The 22063-nt window shown below is 43.1% G+C and overlaps 1 protein-coding gene across 10 annotated transcripts in view; it reads right to left on the bottom strand.

Annotated features, from left to right (window-relative positions):
- The window catches only part of ZNF331 (zinc finger protein 331), a 56823-nt gene that overhangs the window by 27212 nt on the left and 7548 nt on the right, over positions 1 to 22063 (bottom strand). For 3 of the 10 annotated variants that reach the window (XM_063658412.1, XM_054465766.2, XM_054465763.2), the window contains one exon: positions 11113 to 11179. The gene's annotated coding sequence lies outside the window, so the exon portion shown is untranslated. The other 7 variants (XM_054465765.2, XM_063658413.1, XM_054465764.2 and 4 more) reach the window with 7 other exon arrangements.

The raw sequence follows: 22063 nt of genomic DNA, 5'->3' as shown, positions 1-22063 counted from the left end.
AGTAACATTACACTGATCCTGAATCCAGTTTTAAAAAAGAAACTCATCTGCTGTTTTTAATTTTTTTGAAACAGGGTCTTACTTTGTCACCCAGGCTGGAGAGCAGTAGTGCAATCTCAACCATACTGCAACCTCTGCCTCCTAGGCTCAAGTCATCCTCCCACCTTAGCCTCCCAAGAGCTGGGACTACAGGTGCACGCCACCAAGTCTGGCTCGTTTTTGTAATTTTTTTTCTTTTTTTTTTTTTGGTAGAGACGGGGTCTCGCTATGCTGCCCAGGCTGGCCTTGAACTCCTGAGCTCAAGCAATCTGCCTCCTTGGCCTCCCAAAGTGCTGGGATTACAAGCAAGGGCCACTGCACCCGGCCTGCTGTTTTTTTCTTATGCTAAAATATGTACTTGTCAAACCAGCTGTCAATATAGCGAATGCTAACTAAAAAGAACTTTCAGAGCCTGATGTTAAGAATGAAATTTGTTTTGTTTAAGCACGTTAGGTAAAAAGATTCTAAGACACGTAAGGAGGAAATGTTCCCTCTCACAAGCAAGTAGGGGAACAGAGAGACGATTCTGCATCAAAAATTGTGCTCAAATAATATGATCTTAGAAGATGCCAAACTGGGAACATTAGCAAGAGGATGAATCATGTGTTCCATGTGTTATAGGACATTTATGCAAACCATTTTAATTGTCATCGTACTCAATTTCACTGATCTTGGATTTGTTATTTGTATAGTGGGTATTTTTTACTTGTACATATAATCATGGAAATGTTACTTGTACAAGCAGATTTGTAAGGCAACAGGTGTCAGTGATTACTGTCATGGTCTTTGAAAGAACCATTACAATCATAGAAAATTTAATTCTGAAAGGCTGTAGAGCCATCCCTCAGTATCCAGATTTGTTCCAGAACCCCCCTGAATATCAAAATCCTCGAATGCTTAAGACCCTTATACAAAGTGGTGTAGTATCTGCACATAACCTATCCACATCTTCCTGTACATTTTAGATTCTAGATTCTTTATAAATTATCTTATATGCTATGCTAATAATTTTCATACTGTATTGTTTAGAATAATGAGAACAAAAGTCTGTACATGTTCAATACAGATGTTTGCATCTGTAAAATAGGATGCAAACATCCTATTTTTTTTCCCAAGGATATTTTTGATCTGTGGTTGAATCCACAGATGCAGAACTCATTCCAAGGGTGCACTATATTTTTTGATAATTTGTTGCCATGGGATTAGTTTCAGATGATGTGTCTCTAATCCTATAAGGTGTAAATATATGAGAGGTTTTCCAAAACAAGACAAAGATCACTGGCACGCCCCTCCCGTCCCCACATGCTCACAGGTATAATGTGACCCATGGCTGGGCTGGATGCCTTTCACAAACTACCATTTGGAAAGTCTTTGATTCATTGATCAATTAGAAGGATTTAATGTTCCAGAAACAAAAGCACACACATGTTTAGAGGGGAAGTGGAGGACTATAAACATATATACCAAAATATGACTAACAGTAATTATCTCTAGATGGAATTATGGGTAATTAATTTCGAGATTCTTCTTTATGAACTCCTTAGAGGACTGAATTTTTTTGCAGTTGGCCTGCATTAATCCCGTTATAAGGAATGAAAGTTAAGGGAGTCCTAATTTTTAAAAATGATTGGCCAGGCGCGGTGGCTCAAGCCTGCAATCCCAGCACTTTGGGAGGCCGAGGTGGGTGGATCAAGAGGTCAGAAGTTCGAAACCAGCCTGACCAACATGGTGAAACCCCATCTCTACTAAAAAATACAATAATTAGCCAGGCATAGTGGTGCACACTACTCAGGAGGCTGAGGTAGGAGAAGTGCTTGAACCCGGGAGGCGGAGGTTGGGCTGAGATTGCACCATTGCACTCCAGACTGGGTGACAGAGCAAGACTCTGTCTCAAAAAAAAGAAAAAAAAAAAAAAAGATTAACGGCCAGGCATGGTAGCTTACACCTGTAATCTCAGCACTTTGGGAGGCCAAGGTGGGCAGGTCACTTGAGGTCAGGAGTTTGAGACCAGTATGGCCAACATGGCAAAACCCCATCTCTACTAAAAATACAAAAATTAGCCTGGCGTGGTGACAGGAGCCTGTAATCCCAGCTACTCGGGAGGCTGAGGCAGGAGAATCGCTTGAACTTGGGAGGCGGAGGTTGCAGTGAGCCAAGATCAGGCCACTGCACTCCAGCATGTGTGATACAGCGAGACTCCATCTCAAAAAAAAAAAAAAAAAAAAAAAAAGACAAAATAGACTTTAAATCACAAACTGTAAAGAGAGGCAAAGAATGTCATTATATAATAAAATCAGTCCATCAGTCAAGATGATATATAAATTATAGATATGTATGCATCCAGCATTGGAGCTCTTAAATACATAAAGCAAACATTAAGAAATCTCAAGGGAGGGTTAGATTTTAATATAATGATAGAAGAGGACTTCAAATCCTACTTTCAACAAAGGAAAGATCATTCGGACAGAAAATCAACAAGTAAACATTGGACTTGAATTACACTTTAGACCAAATGGACCTAATAGTTGTATTCTGCACCATCTATCTAATAGTGGCAGCATGTACATTCTTCTCAAGTACACATAAAACATTCTCCAGGACAGATCATGTTAGGTCATGATACAAATCTTAAGAAATTTACAATGACTAACATCATATGAACGATCTTTTCCATACACAAGGGCATAAAACTAGAGATCAATAACGGGAGAAATTTAGGTAAATTAAAAAATATGTGGATATTAAGCGACATGAAGCCAAACAACCAATGGGCCAGGGAAGAAACTGTAAAAATATTTTGAGACAAACGTAAATGTAAACACAACATCCTCAAATCCTAAAGAATGCAAGAGAGGCAGTTCTAAGCCGGAAGTTTATAGCAGTAAATACTTATATCACGAAAGAAGGAAGACCTCAAACAAACATTTCAAGGAACCAGAAAATGAACAAATGGAGTCTAAAGATAGGAAGGAAGGAAATAATAAAGATTAGAGCAAAAAATAAATAAAATACAGACTGGAAAACAATATGAAAAGATTTTTTTTTAAAGTTTTTTTTTTTTTTTTTGAGACAGAGTCCCCACTGTTCCCATACATAGGATTTCTAATGTTAGAATCATGAGGCTTTTAAGAATTGCACAAGATGTTTCTCAGGTCCCAAATCCCAGTGAAATAGCTGATGCCAAGCAGTCTGAAGACAACCACAGAGGGACAGAATCAGCATGAGCATAGTTTCTTCATCTTCCTGTCTCATGACTCCACACTGCACTCTTTAACCAGTGATTTCCACACTTTAAAACCCTTAAAAACCCTAGCTCCAAACTCCCTGGGAGGATGGATTTCATTTTCATCCTACCTCCTTGTTCTGCAGCCTTACAGTAAACCTTCTTTCTTTGCTGCAACCTGCTGTATTGACATGCTGTGCTCATGGGGCAATGGACCTATTACGGTTATAATACCGGCACGAAAACACACACAATGGAAGAACAGAGCCCAGAAACAAATCCAAACTCATGGTCAACTGATCTTTGACAAAGGTGCCAACATCACACAATGGGGAAAGGATGATCTCTTAAATAAATGGTGTTGGGAAAACTGGATATTTGCATGCAGAAGAATGCAACTGGACCCTTATTTTACTTCATAGAGAAAAATGAGGCCAGGTGCGGTGGCTCACCTGAGGTCAGGAGTTTAAGACCAGCCTGGCCAACATGGGGAAATTCCGTCTCTACTAAAAATACAAAAATTAGCCAGGTGTGGTGGCAGGAGCCTGTAATCTCAGCTACTGAGGAGGCTGAGGGAGGAGAAATCACTTGAACCTGGGAGGTGGAGGTTGCAGTGAGCCGAGATCGTGCCACTGCACTTCAGCCTGGGTGACAGAGTGAGACTTGGTCTCAAAAAAAAAAAAAAAAAGAAAAAAAGAAAAATGAAGTCAAAATGGATTAAAGACATAAAAGTAAGACCAGAAACTGTAAAACTACTGGGAGAATACATAGGGAAAATTCTCCTTCACATCGCCCTTGGCAATGAGTTTTTAGCTATCACACCAGAAGATCATCCTACAAAAGCAAAAATAAGCAAATGGGACTACGTCAAACTAAAAATCTCCCGCACAGCAAAGGAAACAACAAAATGAAAAGGTAGCCTATGGATTGGGAGAGACTATTTCAAACCATATATCTGATAAGGGGTTAATATCCAAAATAGGGCTTGGCATGGTGGCTCACACCTGTAATCCCAGAACTTTGGAAGGCCAAGATGGGAGGATCACTTGAGCCCAGGAGTTTAAGATCAGCCTGGGCAACATGGTGAGACCCCATATCTACAAAAAATTGAAAAATTAACCGGGCATTGGCTGGGCACCGTGGCTCACGCCTGTAATCCCAGCACTTTGGGAGGCTGAGGCAAGTGGATCATGAGGTCAGGAGATCGAGACCATCCTGGCTAACAGGGTGAAACCCCGTCTCTATTAAAAATACAAAAAAAAAAATTAGCCGGGCGTGGTGGCACTCGCCTGTAGTCCCAGCTACTCGGAGGCTAAGGCAGGAGAATCGCTTGAACCCGGGAGGTGGAGGTTGCAGTGAGCCAAGATCGCGCCACTGCACTCCAGTCTGGGTGACAGAGGGAGACTCCATCTCAAAAAAGAAAAGAAAAGAAAAGAAAAATTAGCCGGGCATGATGGCATGTGCCTGTAGTCCCAGCTACTCGGGAGGCTGAGGTAGGAGGATTGCTTGGGTCCAGGAGGTGAAGGATGCAGTGAACTGTGACTGCACCACTGCACTCCAGCCTGGATGACAGAGCAAGACCCTGTCTAGAAAACAAACAAAAAAAAACGAACAAAAACGACAAAACATAGAACTCAAACAACTTAACAGCAAAAAACCAAATAACCCTGATAATAAATGGGCAGAAAACTTGAACAGCCATTTCTTGATAGAACACATACAAACTGCTATAGGTCTGTGAAAAATTGCTCAAGATCACTACTATTATTCAGGGCAACAAAAAGTTAAACCACAATGAGATACCACCTCATACATGTAAGAATGGCTTTTATTAAAAAGCAAACAAAAAAATAACATGTTGGCAAGGCTGTAAGGAAAAGAGGACCCTTATACACTGTTGGTTAGAATGTAAATTAGTATAGCCATTATGGAAAACACTGTGGAGATGCCTCAAAAAACTAAAACTATCAGATGACGCAGCAATCCTACTCTGGGTATATATCCAAAGAAAATGAAATTAGTATGTCATGGCGATACCTGTGCTCCCATGTTCACTGCAGTATATTATTCACAGTAACCAAGATAAGGAATCAACCTACATACCCATCAGGAATTAATAAAGAAAGTGTGGTAGAGATAACACAATGCAATGCTATCCAGCCTTTATAAAGAAAGAAATCCTGTTACTGTGACAGCATGGGTAAATTTGGAGGACATTGTACTAAGTGAAATAAGCTAGACACAGACAAATCCTGCATGATGTCATTTACACGTGGAGTGTAAAAAAAATCAAACTCACAGAAGAGAGGTGGTTGTCAGGGGCTGGGAGGGTGATGGGGAATGAGAAGATTAAAGGAGATAAAGTGGGAATAATTCCTGGAGATTTATTGTCTAGCATGGTGACTAAATATAATGAATAATATTGAATATGCCAAGAGACTAGATTTAAATGTTCTCATTGCAAATACGATTATCAGTGAGTTGAGGGAGGGATATGTTAATCAGCTTGATTTAATCTGCAGTATAAACACAGATCAAAGCCTCTTTAGACCATAAACATACATAAATTGCCACTGAAGACATCTGCCAACCTCTGCCCTAGATCCAGAACTCATACTCAACATTAAACCATATGGCTTCTCACAGTTCACACAAACGGGGAACTGAAGAGAAACAGAAGCTGTCTGCCCAAAGAAGTCCGAGTTAATAGAACAAATGTCGATTTACTGCATATTGAAAAACATCTCTGCCTTTGATGACACAGAAATTAGCTCAAACTCCGCTCTCAAAAGCCTCACAAAACTGACAACTTTGCCAGGTACAGACTAAACAAACTAACTTTCTCTTTTCTTGTGCTCTAAAAATCAGTCCCATGGAAAACACCAAAGATATCTGTGTTTGACTCCATCTAAAAACGAATCCCTTCCTTACCCAAGCACACTGTAAAATAAAGTGCGCTAACATGAACCTCTAGGAGGGAGTTTTTTTTTTTTTTAGGGGGGATTTTTCTATACCATCAGATCTTAGAAAACCAGAGCACACAGCAGGACGTCAACAATTTGACAAATGGGTTTGTGAATACCCAAAGAGAGGGCTGGTCAACCAGGGGGTACAGAGAGGAATATACCTGCATGGCCCTTGCCACACCTCCTGGGGAAGAATTACTGGGATAAATTGCTATTAGGGAGGATATTTGGGGCCATAAAGAGTAAAGCGTCCTAAGTCATATAAACACAAATCATTTAATGAACAAAAAAGGTAACTCATGTGGAGAGCTGACTTTCAGATGTATCATATTAGGTCAGTGCAAAAGCAATTGACATTAGAGGTAATGGCAAAAACTGCAATTACTTTTGCACCAACCTAAATAATTTTTCCCCCTCAGGATGCTTTTTCTGAAGGATGCTAGCCTAGGGGAAAGGAAGAATGAGACCCTAGGGTCTTTCTGGAGCACAGGCTGCATTAGCAAATACCCTCCAGGGCACGCCTGCCCCCAGGCCACAGCCGAAACCAATCCGAATTGAGAGGACACTGGCATTTGTGAGTTTCAGAGTTCTTGGGGACTCACCTGTATTTACTGGATTCTAGAACACGTGATTCTCCCGACACCCACCTACCAAGTTAGTCACCTCTCCCTCCACAAGGACTCCCACTCCTGAGGCTTCCTGTTACTGCAACACAGGAGCCTGTACGGAGAACACGTCTGGCTTGAACACTGTTATCTATGGCGATGGCTGTGCCCTTTGTGTTGGTTCAGTTAATGACAGGGTCCTGGCTCTCATGTCCCACTAGGGGCCGCTGCTCTCAGGCAGGTACCACACGGTTGGAAGGTGAAGGCAGAGGAAGCCCAGAGACAATGGAAATACAAGTGGCAGACTGTGAGTCAGTGACTGATCTAGGACTGTGGCTGGGTGATCGGGAGTGTGACCTACTGAGTGTCCACAAGTGGATGTGACAGGGGCTGTGTCACCCCAGCTGGGACCCCGTCTGGCCTCTGAGTGGGGTGATGCTGGGCGAGCCATGGCTGTTCTCAGAAGGGTATCCTCTCCTAGGCCCTCTGGGGCGTCATCTGGAATTCTCTGCAGGCCACCAGCACAGGCTGCCCGAGCTGCTATTGGGTGTCCCTTGCTTGCTGGATTGTAAACAATGTGCAGGCAGCAGTTATGCCCCATTAGTCATGCTCTCATTCCAAGTATTAACGTCACAGAGGGTGGCACAGTGCGGGCCCTTAACAAACATCTAATTTTGACTCAAAATTCCACATGTGGAATTTATGGGTCCAGGAGGAGGAAACAGTTAGAAAGACAAGAAAACAGTTAGAAGTACACAAATGTATGTGAAAGAACGATCAAGAAAAATTTTTTTCTAGGAAAGTTATTTTTCTAAAAAACTGAGATAACTGTAGATTCACATGTAGTTGTAAATAATAATACAGAGAGAGCCAGTGCACCCTTAACCTGACTTACACCAGTAGTGATACCTTATAAAACTACAGTACAGGCTGGGCATGGTGGCTCACGCCTGTAATCCCAGCACTTTTGGAGGCCAAGGCAGGCAGATCACAAATTCGAGACCAGCCTGGCCAACATGGTGAAACCCCGTCTCTACTAAAATACAAAAATTAGAGATTCTAAGAAATATAAAGAAGAAATGTTCCCTTTCCATCAGCAACTAGGGGGACAGAGACATTGTTCTGCACAAAAAAAATGTAATTTAATGATTCTAATCTGAGAAGATGCCAATTTGAGAACATTAGCAAGAGGCTGAATCTTGTGTTCCATGGGATAAGGGAGATACATATGAGATACCATCATCTAATTCTTTTTCTATCTTGGAAATGTTACTTATACAGCCCATATTTGTTACTTGTACAAATAATCTTGCTAATGTTACATGGAAAGTCCACATCTGCCAGGCACCCAGTGATCAGTGTTCATGGGTGATTACTGTGATGTTCTGGGAAAGGAAAATTAATTCTATAAGCCTTTTAGGCTGTCTTTCTTGAAAATTTGTTACCATAGGTTAGATTCAGATGATGTATTTCTAATCCTACAAGGTAGAAATATGTGAGATAAAGCAAGGCAAAGATCACTGGCATAGCCCTTCCCCTCCCAACACACACACAGGTGTAAGAGATTCATGGCTGGGTTGGATTCCTTTTATAAATTAAGATTTGGAGTCTTTGACTCATTTATGATGAATTAGCAGGATTCAATACTCCAAAAACAAAACACACACATGCTTAGAGGCAAAGAAGAGGCCAGAAACATAAATACCATTTCAAATGTTTTTTTCTTGTTTTGTTTTTGAGACATTGTCTCCCTTTGTCGCCCAGGTTAGAGTGCAGTGGCGTAATCATGACTCACTGCAGCCTGGAACCCCTAAGCTCAACTGATCCTCCCACCTCAGCCTTCTGAGTAGCGGAAACTATAGGTATGCATCACCATGCCTGGCTAATTTTTTTCAATTTTTTATTTTAGTAGAGATGGAGTCTCACTGTTGCCCAGGCTGGTCTCAAACTCCTGGCCTCAAGTGATCATCCCGCTTTGGCCTCCCAAAGTGCTGGCCATTTAAAATGTTAATCAGTGATTATCTCTGGATGGTACAATTATGGGTAATTTGGAGATTCTTAAGGGGTCCTTAGGGACTGTTTTTTTCTTTGCCCCCAGCAGGCCTGCATTAATCCTATTATAAGAAATATAACAAGATAGGAGCAGGGTACAGTGGCTTGTGCCTGTAATCACAGGTACTTGAGAGGCCGAGGTGGGAAGATCACTTTAGCCCAGGAGATTGAGGCTGCTGTGAACTATTATCAACCCACTGCACTCCAGCATGGGCAACAGAACACAACTTTGTCTATAAGGAAACAAAACAAAACAAAACAAAAACACATAAAAAAAGAAATATAGGCTGGGCACGGTGGCTCACGCCTATAATCCCAGCACTTTGGGAGGCCGAGGCAGGCTAATTAATCACCTGAGGTCAGGAGTTCGAGACCAGCCTGATCAACAAGGAGAAACCCCGTTTCTACTAAAAATACAAAAATTAGCTGTGGATAGTGGTGTGTGCCTGTAATCCCAGCTACTCAAGAGGCTGAGGCGGGAGAATCACTTGAATCTGGGAGGTGGAGGTTGCAGTGAGCCAAGATTGTGCCACTGAGCTCCAGCATGGGCAACAGAGCAAGCCTCCATCTCAATTACAGAAAAAAAAAAAAAAAGACTATCTCCTAGAGCCTCCAAGCACACACACCTCCTAGAGCCCTGCCAACATCTTGGTTTTGGCCCAGTGAGACCCACTTCAGACTTCTGACCTCTAGGATAGCAAGATAATATATTTGTGTTGTATTAAGTTAATAAATCTGTGGTAATTTGTTAAAGCAGGAAAAATAAACTGATATGAGGCTTAGTATTGAAAAAAGTGTCACTGAAACAGGTATAACCTTCCTGTTCCAAAACATGTTTTCACTCAGTTTCAGTTAATACAATCAGACCCTCAACATAATAATGTAGCTAAATTGCCTCTGTAGGCATCTTAATTAACTGAATATTTTGTCCCCTCCCCGGCAATTTCTTACATTAAAATCCTATCCCCCAATGCGATACTATTAGGAGGTGGGGTCTTTGGGAGGTGATTAGGTCATGAGGGTGGAACCCTCAGGAATGGAATTAGTGCCTTATGAAAAGGACCCCAGAGAGCTCGCATCTCTTTCCTCCATGAGAGGACACAGCAAGATGGTGACAGTCTCCAACCTGGAAGAGGGCCCTCATCAGAACTTGACCATGCTGATACACTCTTCTCAGACTTCCAGCCTCCAGAACTGTGAGCAATAAATGTTTGTTGTTTCAGCCACCAGTCTATGGTACTTTGTTACAGACTAAGGTAAGAATAAATTAAGGAGTGTGTGCAAAACACAAGAGAGTATGGTACAAAAATGTGCTCAATAAATGTTGCCAGGCTCCTCTCTTCTGAAGGATTCATGAATAATCCTAAATAATATACTAAAATGTCATGTTGAATAAGGTATGTACAAAAATCTTATTCAATGGAATTTCTAGGCAATTGAAGCATTTCCTTCATTTACTGTTGTTAATAACTATTAGCAGTGTTTAATATTATGTCAGGTGCATTTTTCTTTCTTATGGCTATAACTAAACTTATTTCTTTGTAGCTGCAGAGTATTCCATGAAATGAATGTGGTATAATTACTCAACCAGTTCCACCATCCTGAACAATAATTGCGGTCAAGGTACACAGTCTTCGATTCTAGACCAATGGGTCTAAATGTCTTTGGGGCATGTACAGCCTTCTTAATGCCATGAAATTATAGAGTATCTCCTTAGGGTGGTGGGGGGGGGGGGGGACAAATACACTAACACTGATAAACACATACAGTAAATATATACAGAATGTCCCTTGGAAAGTTGTAAGTGGAGTTAAAGGAAGGCCTTCAGGTTAAGGATAACAGTTCTAGGCCATTTGAGGCTGTGGTTCATTTTGTGGAAGGCCCTCAGGTTAAGGAGAATAGTTCTAGACCATTTGAGCCTGTGGTCCATTTTGTGAACTTGCAAACACCCATCCCAGTTACCGTCATATGTACGTTGCTCCTGATGTACAGACATCCAGACTTAGCACAAAACAGCAGCACTCACTGCGCACTCCCGCTCAGGGGTGCTGGTCTATGGGTTTTATGCGTGTTAATGCACTTCACCCTCCTCACAAGCCTATCTTCAGAAGGCTCAAAAAGCTAAGAGGCAGAAACAGGACTCAAATCTTGGTCATCTACATTTAATGTTTGGTCTTAAGTCTTATAAACACATATCATTTAATAAAAAAAAAAAAAGGATACTCACCTGACCCTTTAAGATGTTTAACGATTCGTCTTCCTCCTCGGGGATGCTTTTTCTGAAGGATGCTGGCCTGGGGGAAACAGAACCAGAAGAGTAAGACATTATGTCTTTCTGAAATACAAGCAACATTAGAAAACCCCCGCCATACCTAATAAAACCAATGAGAAATACGAGGCCCCGAGATGGAGTTTCTGGGAGATTCCTGAAGAGCACGCTGTGGTGACTGAGATGATGAAGCGTGGAGCTGCCCCTCTCCCTGTCTCCACATCAGGGACGTGTCCCTCTACAGGAGGAATTCTACTCCTGAGGCCACCGTCTCCTGTCACCCAGGCGCCCTGAGTGGAGAGCACTTCTGGCTCTGAAAGTGTCACCTCATGGCTGTTTCTGCCTTCTTGTTGGTGAATTTCCCGGCGAGGCTCAGGCGCTCACGTCCCTCCGCCACCCTTGTTCTCAGGCAGGTACCGCTTGGTTAGGAGGTGAAGGCAGGGGAAGCAGCAGAGACGCTGGAGCTACAGGTTATGCTGTCACTCAAACCTGCATCACCCAGAAGGTCCGATCACCCATCCCAGCACAGAGACGCTGGAGCTACAGGTTATGCTGTCACTCAAACCTGCATCACCCAGAAGGACCGATCACCCATCCCAGCAAAGAGACGCTGGAGCCACAGGTTGTGCTGTGACACACACCTGCGTCACCCAGAAGGCCGATCAACCATCCCAGCACAGAGACGCTGGAGCCACAGGTTGTGCTGTGACACACACCTGCGTCACCCAGAAGGCCGATCAACCATCCCAGCACAGAGACGCTGGAGCCACAGGTTGTGCTGTGACACACACCTGCGTCACCCAGAAGGCCGATCAACCATCCCAGCACAAGCCTGTACGGACAGCTCAGCCTCACCACAGCATACACTGTCCTGAGACACATCTGCGCCCCTCATACCCACTAACGCCCAGCACAGCCACGCTGCGGGCCCCGCCACCCCACACGGTGCAAAGGTGCATCCGTGGGCCACGAAGACCGGTCCCGACCGCCGCCCCCGCACAACTCCCAGAGCGCACCTCACAGAGCAGAGTCCCAGGTACGCACTGCCGAGGTTCACAGGCTCGGGCTGCGTTGACCCAAAGCCTCTGGAGCACCCCCGGTCACCAGTTATGGGGAGAGCCCGGCTGTGTCACCCCACACTCTCCAGCAAGTGCGTCACCGTCAGAAGCCCTGTGCCCGTCTCCCCTCGGAGCCACGCGCGCCAATCTCACCTGCGCGGACTGGCGGAGATGCAGCAGCTGCGTCACTGGTGCAAACGCGCACCCAGCACAGCCCCCATCACCCCCAATGACGCTCGCGTGCACCTGTGTCACAGTTACGGGGACAGGGCCGCCGCGTCAGCCTCGTACTCCCACGCAAGTGCGTCACACACTCGGTCCCACCACCCCTGCAGGCCAGCGCGCATGCGCACGCGCACCCAGCGGCCGGAGCGCGCAGGCAGCAGCAGAGCCCAACACGCATGTGCACACCGACCCCTACACGTATGTGCACGTACCCAGACCCCGACATGTATGTGAGCGCACACAGACCCCCGATACACAGCATGCTCTGCCGTTGACGTGCCTGTGCGGGCACACAGACCCTCACAGGCGTGTGCGCACGCACTGATGCCGACACGCATGTGTGCATGGAGCCCGACACGCATGTGCAGACACAACAGAGCCCGACACACATGTGCGCATGCACAGACGCTGACACGCGGGCACACTGACACGTGTGCGTGCACCCCTCCCATCCGTTTCCCTCCTCAGACTTTCCCAAAGCCGCAGACGCACCCGGTAGTCCCCCAACGCTGGGGCCTCGGGAGGGGGTGAGGCTAAAGGAGGATGCGGGACCGTCGGGGGAAACCAGAGCCCCAAGCCCCGTGTCCCGGCATGCAGCACGGCGTACTCCTGGATGGTCTCTGGGAAATGTAGTCCGGGACGGTCCCAGGCAGGGGCCTCAGGGAGCGTCCCAGGTCGGTGCCGGAGCGGGCAGCCCCATGCTAAGCCCTTCCTGCTCCCTGCAGACGCCCCGTCCCGACTGGGAGAGGGGCTGTGTCACCCCAGCTGGGACCCCATCTGGCCTCTTGAGTGGGGTGATGCCGGACGAGCCATGACTGTCCTCAGAAGGGTATCCTCTCTTAGCCCCTCTGGAGCGTCACCTGGAATTCTCTGCAGGCCGCTAGCACAGGCTGCCTGAGCTGCTATTCGGTGTCCCTTGCTTGCTGGATTGTAAACAATGTACAGGCAGCAGTTAATGCCCCGTTAGTCACGCTGTCATTCCAAGTACTAACGTCATAGGGTCTACAGGATGTTGCAGGTACTTAACCACAGTCTCATTTTGACTCAAAATTCCACTTTTTGGTATTTATGCCAAGGAAGTAGCTATAGTCGTACACAATGTTGAAGTATGTTCACAAAATGCTTTTTTTCTGAAAATGTTTTTCTCTTTTAATTAGATAGACTTTAGATTCATATGTAGTTACAAGAAATAAAATTGAGAGATCTTGTGTACTTTTCACCTAGTTACCCCAGCTGGTGATTGTAGTATATAATACCACAACCAGTGGATTAACATTGATGTAATCCACTGACGGTACCCAGAATTTCCAGAGAATAATTTTTGTTTGTTTGTTTGTTTGTTTGTTTTGAGGAGTTTCGCTCTTGTTGCCCAGGCTCAAGTGCAATGGTGCGATCTTGGCTCACCACAACCTCCGCCTCCTGGGCTCAAGCGATTCTCCTGCCTCAGCCTCCCCAGTAGCTGGGATGACAGGCATGCACTACCACGCCCGGCTAATTTTTTTTGTATTTTTAGAAGAGACGGGGTTTCTCCATGATGGTCAGGCTGGACTCGAACTCCCGACCTCAGGTGATCCGCCCGCCTCGGCCTCACAAAGTGCAGGAATTACAGGCGTGAGCCACTGCACCCAGTCGAGGATAATTTTTAAAAATGAAAATCTTGCAGTGGAGGATAAAGGAAAATCAGATTAAACCATGGTCTGTTATACAATGACATAGAGTACATTTCCTAATAATACTGACTCATTAAGAAAACTGATGAATCAACAAGTGAAAAGGGTAGGTTAAAAAGGTACATATAATTTGAGCAGAGATGTTTTGGTGAAATTAACACAGGCTCTGTGGTCGGATTTGAGGGTGTTAATCTGAGCTCTGATAGTTATTAACTTCACAGTGTGGTAAAATTTCCTCACTGGTAAAACTGCAAGAAAGATAGTGCAAAGTATGACTGTTTGAACAGGATCATCTATATGAAACACACAGTCATATATAACAATTAAGGTAAGGTAGCTGTTATTATTAAAAAATCAATAACATATCTCAATCCATTTTCATAAAAGTAACAAGTCTGCTATTTCAACTAGGGAGACAGAGACATGATAGTTCCTTAAAAAATCTAGTTTAAAGATTCTTATCAGCTGGGTGCAGTGGCTCACTCCTGTAATCCCAGCACTTTGGGAAGCCGAGGTGGGCGGATCACTTGAGGTCGGAAGTTCAAGACCAACCTGGGCAACATGGTGAAACCCTGTCTCTACTGAAAATACAAAAATTAGCCGGGTATGGTGGTGGGTGCCTGTAATCCCAGTTTCTCAGGAGGCTGAGTCAGGAGATTCGCCGGAACCTGGGAGGCAGAGGTTGTAGTGAGCCAAGATTGCACCACTGCACTCCAGCCTGGGTGACAGAGTAAGACTCTATCTCAAAAAAAAAAAAAAAAAAAAAAAAAAAAGTGAACATTTTAAACTAGTGCTATCTCATTCTATTTCATATACCTTTGAAATGTTACAGTCAATATTTGTTACTTGCACATATAACCCTGGGAATGTTTCCAAAGTCCATATTTGTAAGGTATCCAGTGACTATTTTCATATTCACCAATGATTAATTTTTCAAAGCAAGGAAACATGACTGGCATCTCTCTTCTCTCCACATGCACACAGACATAATGTGACCCGTGGTTGGGCTGGATTTCTTTTACAAACTATGATTTGGAGAGTTTTTGCCTCATTTACATGATTAATAGGATTCAATGTTCCAGAAACAAAACACACACATGCTTAGAGGTGGAGGGGAAGACAGTAAACATACATACTAAGTGTTAACAGTAATTATCTTTAGATGGTATAAATATGGGTAATTACAGCCAGACAGTGGCTCACACCTGTAACCCCAGCACTTTGAGAGGCCAAGGCAGGTGGATCACTTGAGGCCAGGAGTTCGAGACCAGCCTTGGCCAACATGGCAAAACCCCATCTCTACTAAAAATACAAAAATTAGCTGAATGTGGTGGCAGACACCTGTAATCCCAGTTACTCAGGAGGCTGAGGCAGGAGATCTCTTGAACCCGGGAGGCAGAGGTTGCAGTGAGCCGAGCTTGTGCCATTGCACTCCAGCCTGGGCAACAAAAGCAAGACTCTGTCTTAATAAATAAATAAATAAATAAATAAGGGTAATTTTTAGTTTCCTCTTTGTGTGCTTCTTAGGGGAATGATTTTTTTTTTTTTTTTTGGTTACAGGCTTTCATTAATCCCATTATGAAGTATATAATTATAGGGAGCCCCATATTTAAAAAAAGATTAGTAAGGAAAAAGGACCATTGTTATAGGAGAGTGGGTACATTCTAGTTATTCAGGAAAGTTTGATGGACAGGCCTGTTACTGGCAGAATATATCCACATCCTACATCTGGAACCTGGGAATATGGTATGTTACAAGGCAAGATAAATAAGGTTGCAGATGGACTTAAATTGCTAACCAGCCACCCTTCAGATAGGGAGATTACCCTGAATTATCCAGGTGGGCCTGGTGCAATTACAAAGTTCCTTAAAAGTAGATGAGGGAGTTCCGAAGAAGAGAAACATGTGATGACAGAAACAGGTGGGGAATGAGGTGATACAATAAGAACTTGACTTATCTTTTCTGCGTTTAAAGGTGTAGGATGGGGCTGGGCGCAGTGGCTCACACTGTAATCCCAGCATTTGGGAGGCCGAGGCGGGCAGATCACTTGAGGTCAAGAGTTCGAGACCAGCCTGGCCAACATGGTGAAACCCCATCTACTAAAAAAATACAAAAATTAGCTGAGTGTGGTGGTCCTGCCTGCAATCCCAGCTACTCAAGATGCTGAGGCAGGAGAATCACTTGAATCTGGGAGGTGGAGTTTGCAGTGAGCTGAGATGGTGCCACTGCACTCCAGCCCGGGCGACAGAGTGAGTGAGACTCTGTATCAAAAAAAAAAAAAAAGTAGCATGGGGTCATGAGCTAAGGAGTCTGGGCAGCCTCTAGAAGCTGGGAAAGACCATGAAAGACAATGCCTCCTAGAGCCTCCAAAAAGCAACACAGTCTTCAACATGTTGGTTTTAGCCCAGTGAGACCCACTTTAGACTTTTGATTTCTAGGACTTCAGATGTCACCCCCGATCTTGAATGACCCTTTCACTGTGTCTCAGCAATACAGTTGTCTTAGTCCGTTTTGGCTGCTATAACAGCTGCTATTACAGGCATGAGCCACCGTGCCCGGCATATTTTCCTAATAACATTTTCTTTTCTCTAGCTTACTTTATTGTAGGAGTATTGCATATAACACATATACCATTCTATATCTGTGTTAATCTACTTCACGTACTCAATAAGGCTTCCATTCAACAGTAGGCTATTACATTTCTAGGGAGTCAAAAGTTAAATGTGGAGTTTTGACTGCATGGCGAGTTGTCGCCCCAGCTCCGTGTTGTTCAAGGGTCAACTGTATGTATATCAGACAAAATAGAATTTAAGTCAAAAACTATAAGAAGAGAAAGAAAGTCATTATAGAATTATAAAGGGATCAATTCACGAAGAAGATGTATCAATTGTAAATATGTATGTACCCAACATTGGATCATGTAAATATATAAAGCACACATTATGAGATCTGAAGGGACAAACAGACTGCAATACAATAATTGAAGGGGACTTCAAATCCTACTTTCAACAAAGGACAACTTATTCAGCAGAAAATCAATAAGGAAACACTGGAATTGAATTTTACTTTAGACCAAATAGACCTATCAGATGTATACAGAGTATCCCTCCCAACAGCAGCAGAATACATATTCTTCTCCAGCACACATGAAAGATTCTCCAGGACAGATAACATATTAGGCCAAATAACAAGTCTTAAGAAATTTAAGGCAACTGAAATCCTATCAAGCATCTTTTCAACCACAGTGGTATTAAGCTAGAAATCAATAACAGGAGGAATTTAGGTAAATTCACAAATATGTGGAAATTAAACAACATCATAAGTACCAGCAGGTCAAGGAAGAAGTTAAAAGTTTAATTTAAAAATATTTTGAAATAAATGCAAAAGGAAACAACATACCAAATCTTGAGAAATGCAGGAAAAGCAGTTCTAAGAGGGAAGTTTATAGCAATAAACACCGACATTAAGAAAGGAGAAAGACCTTAAACAAACATTACTTCTCAAGGAACTCGAAAAAGAACAAATGAAGCTCACAGTAATGAAAGGAATAATAAAGGTTGGAGACTTTTATTATGGAGACTGGAGAAACAATATGGGAAGATCAATGAAACTAAGAGTTGATTTTTTGAAAAGATAAACAACATTGAAAAACCATGAGACTTTCGAAGACAAAAAAAAGGGAAGACTCAAAAATCAATGAAATCAAAATGAAAATGGAGACATTACAACTCATATCACATAAATACAAAGAATCGCGAGAGACTACAATGAACAATTAGGTGCCAAAAAATTGGATAACCTAGAAGATTAATTCCTAGGAACACACAACCTACCAAGATGGAATCATGAACAGAAAAATCTGAACACATCAGTAATAAGTAAAGAGATTGAATAAATAATACAGAATCTCTGATCAAAGAATAGCCCAGGACTTGATGATGGCTTCATTGCTGTATTCTACCAAATATTCACAAAATATTCTTCTGAAACTCTCCCAAAAAGTTATAGAGGAAGGAATGCTCCCAAGTTGCTGCAGTATTATTCACAATACCCCAGGGGAAAACAAAAAAAAATCAACCTACATGTTAATCAGTAGAGGAATGGGTAAAGAAAATGTGGCATATATCATAATTAAATACTATTCAGCCTTAAAAACCAGGAAAATCCAGTCATTTGTGATAACATGGGTGAACATAGAGGACATCATATTAAGTGAAATAAGCCAGGCATAGAAACGTCCACCTGCATTATCTCACCTATTTAAGTGTCAAAAAGCTGAACTCATAGAAGCAAAGAGTGGAATGATGGTTACCAGAGGCTGGGACAGGGATGGGAACAGGGAGATGAACGGCTACAAAGGCTAGAGAGGAGGAATAAATTCTGCGTACTTATTTTATAACCTGGTGACTATAATGAATAACAATGTATATTTGAACGTTGCTGAGAGATGTTAAATGTTCTAATCACAAAAATGATAACTAGTAAGGTGAAGGGTATGTTATTCACTTTGGTTTCATCACTCCGTGATGCATACATGTATCAAAACATAATGTTGTACATAATAAGCACATAATTTGTTATCTATCGAATAAAAATAAAAAATAAAGGATGTCATTTTAATAACAAAACAACAATAATCCGAATAAATAAATAAAAAGAAGAAAAATACAGAACTATATATGGCCCATAAATCCCTTTACTGCTGAACCTTTTACAGAAAAAATTTGCCAACTCTGTCCTAGATCCAGAACTCATACTCAAAATCAAACCACATTGCTTCTCACTGTGCACACAAAGCAAGTGGAAAAAAACAACAACTCTGAAGCTGTCAGCTTCAAAGAAAATCTAGTAAACAGAAGAAATTTCAATTTATTGATTACTTGGAAAACATTTATGCCTTTGATGACACAGAAGTTTGCTCAAACTCCACTCTTAAAAGCCTCACAAAGCTGACAACCTTGTCACGTAGTCAAACCATCTACTTTCTGGCTGTGACATGAAAATCAGGCTTAGGGAAAAGACTAAAGATAGGTGGTGTTTGATTCCACTTAAAAATGAATCCTTTCCTTAGCAAACCACATTCTAATATCAAGCACTAAGGTTAAGCTCCAGGAGGTATTTTTCTATACCATCAGATTCTTAGAAGAGCAGAGCACACAGAAAGAGCTACACAGTTTGCCAAAGGGGCACGTGAATAACATTCAGAAGAGAGACTTGGTTAGTGGGGAGTACATTGAGGGATATCCCTGTATGAACCCCTGACACCTCTTTGGAAAGGATGACTGGGATAAGTTGTTATAGTGAGAATATTTAGGGGCAAGGAGAGTAAATAGTGCTGTCTTATAAACACTAATCATTTAATGAATAAAACGTAACTCACTTGAACCTTGATTTTAAGATGGGTAAATGATTCTTCCTCTCAAGGGGTGCTTTTTCAGAAGGATGTTGGTTTAGGGAAAAGAGGAGGATAAGAATGAGAAGCTAGGGTCTTTCTAGGTGCACAGCCTACATTAGAAAATACCTCATAAGGCACACCTGCCCTCAGGCCATATCTATAACAATCAGAAGTCAGAGGGCACTGGGATCAGAGTGTTTCAGAGATTCCTGGGGTCTACATTGTATTAACTGGGGTTATAGACCGTGTAGCTGACCTCACTCTATAAGGATGGTCCCATTGCCCCCAAGATACTCGCACACCTGTCACAATTATGGAGACAGAGCTGGCACATCAACCCCACACACGCCCACGCAAGTGCGTCTTCTACTCACACGTCAGGTCCCGGTTACCCCTGCGGATGCCAATGTACATGCACACATAGACACATATTTCCACACGTGCTGGAGCACTGACTGGAAAAATGACCAAAACGCCAAGTGATGCCCTGTACATACCGACAGTTGTTTTGAGGCTGCTTCCTTTTACGTCTGAGGGGAGTGTGAATTTTACCTCTGAACTTGTCCTTCAAGCCATGATGGCCCAGCAGACAAGCATTAATTCGCCTTACACTATTGGTCTTCCCTTTGCATCAAACATTATTAGAAAAATACAAGTTATAAAACAAATTGTATTTACCTACAATGGAACCTGTGAATTCAGAATTATTTGGTTATAACTCGACATCCATGGGCGATATGGCTTGAATATTTGCCCTGTCTAAATCTCAAGTTGAACTGTCATCCCCAGTACTGGAGGTGGAGCCTGGTGAGAGGTGTTTGGGTCATGGAGGCAGATCCCTCATGTCTTGGTGCTGTCTTGGCCATGGTGAGTGAGTTCTTGCAAAATCTGGTCATTTAAAAGTACATGGCATCCCCCGCACCTCCCGCCACCGCTGTGCCCCAACCTTACCCCTCCTTTTGCCATGTGACGTGCCTGCTCCCACTTTACCTTCCAAGTAAAGTGGAGTAAAAGCTCCTGAGGCCTCCCTAGAAGCCAAGCGGATGCCAGATGTCGATACCATGCTTCCTTTTCAGCCTTCAGAAGCATGAGCCAATCTTTATAAATGACCCAGTCTCGGGGATTTCTTGATAGCAATGCAAGAATGGCCTATCCGAGTGGCTGCTGTCAGAATGATGTTCCCTTCCTAGCACCTCTCAGGGCACATCACCTGGAATTCCCCACAATCCGTGATCACAGGCTGCCCTGAATCGCTTCTACTCAGTTTCCCCTCCTTGCTGGGTTATAGACAACATATAGGTAGCAGCTGTGTCCTTTTAGTTATTCTCTCATTCTTCGTGCTAATATCACAGAGTTTGGCATACTGCAGACACTTAACAAGTCTGATTTTGACTCAAAATTCTGGTTTTCAAAATTTATCTGAAGGACACAGCTATAGTCATACGCAAATGTTTGTGCAAGAATATTCAGGGAATTTTTTCTCTGTGAATTTTCTTTAGAATGGAGATAAAGATTCACATGCAGTTGTAAGAAACAATACAGCGAGAGAGATCCTGTTTACCTTTTACCTGATTTATACCAATGATGACTGAACTACAGCATAATACCACAACTAGGACACTGTCATTGATGCAATCAATTGATATTATTCCACTTCTCCAGAGAATAATTTTTTCTTTTTTTTTTTTAAAGACAGAGTCTTGCTCTGTCGCCCAGGCTGGAGTGCAGTGGCATGATCCTGGCTCACTGCAAGCTCCACCTCCCGGGTTCACACCATTCTCCTGCCTCAGCCTCCCGAGTAGCTGGGACTACAGGCGCCTACCACCACACCCGGCTAATTTTTGTATTTTTAGTAGAGACGGGGTTTCACCGTGTTAGCCAGGATGGTCTCGATCTCCTGACCTCATGATCCACCTGCCTCAGCCTCCCAAAGTGCTGGGATTACAGGCATGAGCCACCACGCCCAGCCTTCAGAGAATAATTTTTTAAAAATCAAAAAAATAGGTTGGGTGCGGTGGCTCATGCCTGTAATCCCAGCACCTTGGGAGGCCAAGGTGGGCGGATCACCTGAGGTCAGTTGTTTGAGACCAGCCTGGGCAACATGGTGAAACCTCGTCTCTACTAAAAATACAAAAAAATCATCCAGGCGTGGGGATAGGCAGCTGTAGTCCCAGCTACTTGGGAGGCTGAAGCAGGAGAATCGCTCAAACCCGGGAGGCGGAGGCTGCAGTGGGCGATGATTGCGCCACTGCACTCCAGCCTGGGCAACAGAGTGAGACTCTGTCTCAGAAAAAAAAAAAAGAAAGAAATATCTGACAGTAGAGGACAGATTAAATAAATTATGATCTGCTATATCATGACATAAAATACATTTACTAATGATACTGATCCATATAATTGAGAAAGCATTTATGATGTATTACCAAATGAAGAAAGTAGGTTTAAAAAGGTACACGTAATTTGGGCAGAGGTACTTTGGAGAAATTAAGAACACAGGCTCTGCAGTACAACTTTCAGGGTGTGAATCCGAACTCTGACAGTTACTAACTCGCAGTGTCTTT

The sequence above is a fragment of the Pongo pygmaeus genome, chromosome 20 (assembly GCF_028885625.2).
Source record: "Pongo pygmaeus isolate AG05252 chromosome 20, NHGRI_mPonPyg2-v2.0_pri, whole genome shotgun sequence".
Classification (NCBI taxonomy): Eukaryota; Metazoa; Chordata; class Mammalia; order Primates; family Hominidae; genus Pongo; species Pongo pygmaeus.
This window is presented reverse-complemented; position numbering and strand designations above follow the sequence as displayed.